We start from the raw sequence: 5376 nt of genomic DNA on the forward strand, positions 1-5376 counted from the left end.
CGGGGGGCTGGGGTTAGTTGGTTATACCTGGAGTACTTCTCCTGTCTTATCCAGTGTCCTGTGTGAATTTAAGTATGCTCTCTCTAATTCTCTCGTTCTCTCTTTCTCTCTGAGAACCTGAGCCCTAGGACCATACGTCAGGACTACCGGGCATGATGACACCTTGCTGTCCCCAGTCCGCCTGGCCTTGCTGCTATTCCAGTTTCAACTGTTCTGCCTGCGGCTACGAAACCCCTACCTGTCCCAGACCTGCTGTTTTCAACTCTTAATGATCGGCTATGAAAAGCCAACTGAGAGACCTGAGCCCTAGGACCATACGTCGGGACTACCGGCCGTGGTGACTCCTTGCTGTCCCCAGTCCGCCTGGCCTTGCTGCTATTCCAGTTTAAACTGTTCTGCCTGCGGTTATGGAACCCCTACCTGTCCCAGACCTGCTGTTTTCAAACTCTTAATGATCGGCTATGAAAAGCCAACTGAGATTTATTCCTGATTATTATTTGACCATGCTTGTCACTTATGAACATTTTTGAACATCTTGGCATGGTTCTGTTATAATCTCCACCCGGCACAGCCAGAAGAGGACTGGCCACCCCTCATAGCCTGGTTCCTCTCTAGGTTTCTTCCTAGGTTTTCGCCTTTCTAGGGAGTTTTTCCTAGCCACCGTGCTTCTACACCTGCATTACTAGCTGTTTGGGGTTTTAGGCTGGGTTTCTGTACAGCACTTCGAGATATTAGCTGATGTAAGAAGGGCTATATAAAATAAAATTGATTGATTGATTGATTGATTGAACACAACTTCTAAGATATACTAGTATTTTAATTCATGCAAACACTTCAATGGTAAATATGATGTTCGTATATACGGGTTCACTGAAATACCACACAGGGCACTCAGAGAACTGATCCATTGTTCTAAGTTCTTCTCCAAATACTCTGACAGAGATAGTTCCCGCTCCCTGCTGGCCAATCAGAGTAGAGACTGAGCGTGGTTTAGACTTACTCAGCCTATCGTTGGCGCACAGGCTGGTCCCAGCCCCTTGGCGCTTCACTGTTGCCAGGTGTTTAGTTGTTTTGCAACTTCAGATATAGTCTGTTCCTCTCCACTGTAGCAGAACACATGTCCTTGAGTGCGGTTTAACAAAGAGGCAGTGTGTATGTGTCTGTGAGAATCACAAGTCTGTCTCACCCTACTCCCTAACATTCCTTACATGAATCACAGCTTGTTATGTTAAACAATTTATATCAGTACAGTACAAACCTATTATGTTTAATCATTAATGCATTCTAAGCTAGGCATCACATCTAGTTATAAGAAAATAGAACCCCACAGTAGCCGATTAAATCAAACAACTATCATTGTTAGCTAATTAGCTTGTGATAGCCATTGATAACAGGCTGCTGTTTAGCAGTAATCAGCAGATTCTTGACCAACCTTTACTTGGCAGTCATTACCTTCTTCATTCTCGATTCAGAAGTCACTGGTGTCTTCTGAACTCCTATAGCTCATTGCAGGGGGAACGTTGAAAAGGCTATAGAAAATGCTCAGTTATTAAATCAATTTTTACTCCATGAAGTAATGCAACAATGTTTACGCCACAATCTTACCAGTTTCTTTGTGCGAGATTTTGGCAATTAAAGGTAGTTTCGCGAGCCATTGCTAACTAGCGTTTGTACAGTGCCTGGAAGTCTATGGAAACAGCTAGCATGCTAGCTTCCCTATAGACGTTAAGTCATTGCGCTATTGCTCATTAGCAACTTCCTTCAAACTGCATGCAGTTTTTTACAAAACAATTTATCATATTTATTGGAGTGGCGGCAAGCAGTGCACCGCTGCCAAACGAATATAGGGGAAACACTTCAGTCTAATTAATTAAATTAGCTTTAACAAAAATATAAATGCAACAATTTCAAAGATTTTACTGAGTTACAGTTCATTTAAGGAAATCAATCAATTGAAATAAATTCATTAGGCCCTAATCTATGGATTTCACATGACTGGGCAGAGGTGCAGCCATGGGTGGGCCTTGGAGGGCATAGGTCCACCCACTTGGCAGCCAGGCCAAGCCAATAATGCGTTTTTTCCCACAAAAAGACTTTATTACAGACAGAAATACTACTCAGCACCCCCTCCCCCCTCAGATGATCCCACAGGTGAAGAAGCCAGATGGAGGTCCTGGGCTGTTATGGTTGCACGTGGTCTGCGGTTGGGAGGCTGGTTGGACATACTGACAAATTATCTAAAAGGCATTGGTGGCAGCTTATGGTAGAGAAATAAACAAATTCTCTGGCAACAGCTCTGGTGTACATTCCTGCAGTCAGCATGGCAATTGCATGCTCCCTCAAAACTTGAGACATCTGTGGCATTGTGTTGTGTGACAAAACTGCACATTTTAAAGTGGCCTTTTATTGTCCTCACCACAAGATGCAGCTGTGTAATGATCATGCTGTTTAATCAGCTTCTTGATATGCCACACCGGTCAGGTGGATGGTTTAACTTGGCAAAGGAGAAATGCTCACAAACAGGGACCTAACAAATTTTTGCACATAATGAGAGAAATAAGCAATTTTTGTGTATGGACAATTTCTGGGATTTTATATTTCAGCTCATGAAACCAACACTTTACATGTTCCGTTTATATTTTGGTTCAGTGTAGTTAGCCTAATGATGATAGTAATTTGATATATTGGCTAGTGGTTTGGGTGTGCCCGTCGCAATTTATCAACTAGGGTAGCTTGCCACTGCACCTACTAGTGGCATTTAATGTTAATCGTTCATTTTGGCAATTTTACTTAGTGAAGACATCTGTAGAAAATATATTGAATGAATCCTTGATAATACTCAGGACAAGAGAAAAAGAGATGTGGTTCCATGTATTTATTGAGGCCTTGCTCTCTCATAATAATTCATTATAGCCTTTGTTGCGCTCACACCAAGCATCGTCAACACCAAGACACCCATGGTTCCTCCCACGATGTAGATCGTCACAGCCTCATCCCCTGCAAGGAAACAGACACGTGCAAAATTATTGCTACACTTTGTAAGGGTGATATATGAATGCTTCCATACAGCCGTTACACCTTAGCTAGTGTAAAGCACCGGCAGCAATTTTTCAACTAACCTTTAAAAATGGCGATACTTTTTCTAAATGTAAGTATTTTCTCAATTCCAACATTCCAACTGCAACTAGCGATGGGAGTTGAGAAGACACCGGTAAGTTCCAAGTTGAGAATTAAGGAAGTGTCGCCATGTAACGGTTAGTTGAAAGATTGCTGCCGGTGCTTTACACGAGCTAAGACGTAACAGCTGCATGGAAGCATTCACATATCACGGTTACAAAGTGTAGCTAACTGAATTAGTATCCAAGACATGATTTGGAGCATCCCCTCCCAACCTCCAGATACCACAGGCCTGTTCAAGAACGTTACAGAACTTTCCGAAAGAAATGTATAGATTCATTTGATTCATATCTGTAAAGCTCAAAACGTTTCACATCACACCAACTCACAGTTGGAGAGTTTGGTCCCTGGTGCTGCCTCATGGGTGACCATCAGTGGTCCTGCAGACACGACCACGGCTACTTTGACGTATGGATCCCATCTAGCTGTTGATCTCTTTGAAAGTCTCTGGATGGTACAGTTCTACAGAGAGGATCATGGGAAAATATGTTTTAAAAAATAATGACCAAGTCACTAAAATGTGTATAACTAACTGTCTGTTAAATCAATCCAGATTTGTTTGTTGAGCAAAAAGTTGCACTACGCAGAAATCTCCTGGTTGCTAAAATTCTAATAGTTCGCCTAATTTCAGTTTGTGACAAAACAAGTATAGTGTAGAGAATCATTGTACCATCTAAACCGCTGTGAAATATCTATTCCATAACCAAAAATATTGTATTTTCAGCTGTTTGAAGCTGGTGTACAAAAACAAAAGTTAGATGCAAATACGAAACTTAACAGGAAACATAGCAATAGAACAAACAGATCTACTGCTTCTTAGACCTGCTTTCAATGAGAATGACTGCTCTAACACGTTTATGTGTGTATCTGTAAGGCCTAATATATATTTGTCCTGATCATTCTTCCTGTTTTTAATTGAACTTTATCTAATAAGATTTCCAATATATTTATAATGGCAAATAGACTTGAACTTGTTAGAAGTTTACCGTAGTGCAGTCCTCATCGTGACTGCATATCCGGGCCAGGCAGTGTATGTAGATGGGTAACTCCTTGGGCATAGTGAACATATGAATGGAGAACCTACTCCTCTGTGACACACCGTTCACAGAGAGCCAATGAAAGGTGCTGTCAACAGGGCAGCTGAGGACGAGAGAGTAGCGCATGATCCCAAACTGATTTTTTAAGTTTTGAAATCAAAACAGAAAATCCAGGGTCATGCCCAGTAGGCTTGAAACTGAAGATAAAACAGGGAGGTAAAACAGGGAGGTAACATCTTGTCCAAAAACAAATACTATTTTCCATTGCAAAACATTTAGCTACGGTGTGCCCTAATGAACCTGTTAAAGACCTCCCCCATCACATGCCACTACATGACATTTTATATTGCTCGATTGAACACAGCCCAGAGTGTAGAATACCATATTTCACACCAGGGTCATATTCACTAGAAATCAAAAGGAAGAAAATTGACTAAAACAGGGAGGGGCTACCTGAACTTGTCCAATAAGAAACTCTTGTTTTTTGTGTGCACAAATGAATATGATCCAGGACAGTAACCCACCCATCTAGGAGAAAGAAGCCCTTGGTGTCACCCTGTGGATCCGGGCTCTCTGTTGCCCAGCAAGAAACCACTTCTAGCAGGACCTCCGAGGCGAACGTGTTGTTGGTCAGGAGGGCCACCTCGAAGAAGAGTATGTCGCTGAGGCTGAGGGAGCTGGAGTCTCTGTAGTCGTAGGAGAAGGATTCGTCGCTGTACATGGTCATGGCCAGCCCCAGCTCATGGGAGGAGTTGTACTCCACTACAGAGTGGGAGGTGATCCTGGAGGGGTGGAGAGGGGATTGTTCAAAAACGGTTTTATGATTCTGATCCATTGTATTAATCAAAAGTCCAGTAGATTACTGGTACATTTCAAAATTGACCAGTAATATTCCCTCCCTTTGTAAACCTTGCCAGGCAACAGGACCTTGAGTTGTTCCTTGTAGGTCAGATATTTAGGAACATCTCCTGGCCCCAAGCATTACTCCAACCTGCCACTTCTTACCACTCCAGATCTACGTTTATCTGGGTGTTGCGGACATAGTTCCGGGGATAGATGCACTTCCAGATAACCTTGAGATCTCTTCGTGTGATGGTCCTCTCTCTGCTCAAGGTCACAGTCAGAGTGTTCCGGAACTCGATGTGTGTTCTGTTCACCTGGA

The 5376-nt window shown here is 42.6% G+C and overlaps 1 long non-coding RNA gene across 1 annotated transcript; it reads right to left on the reverse strand.

Moving 5' to 3' along the window:
* Positions 1–2924: 2924 nt before the first annotated feature.
* Positions 2925–4250, reverse strand: LOC311139627. Its single transcript, XR_014614098.1, has 3 exons — positions 4164–4250; positions 3507–3639; positions 2925–2997 (listed from the first exon to the last, which is right to left on the reverse strand). It is a non-coding gene; the product is annotated as an uncharacterized lncRNA (long non-coding RNA).
* Between the last annotated feature and the right edge of the window lie 1126 nt (positions 4251–5376).

This window comes from Coregonus lavaretus (genome assembly GCF_964263955.1).
Source record: "Coregonus lavaretus genome assembly, chromosome: 13".
Taxonomy (NCBI): domain Eukaryota; kingdom Metazoa; phylum Chordata; class Actinopteri; order Salmoniformes; family Salmonidae; genus Coregonus; species Coregonus lavaretus.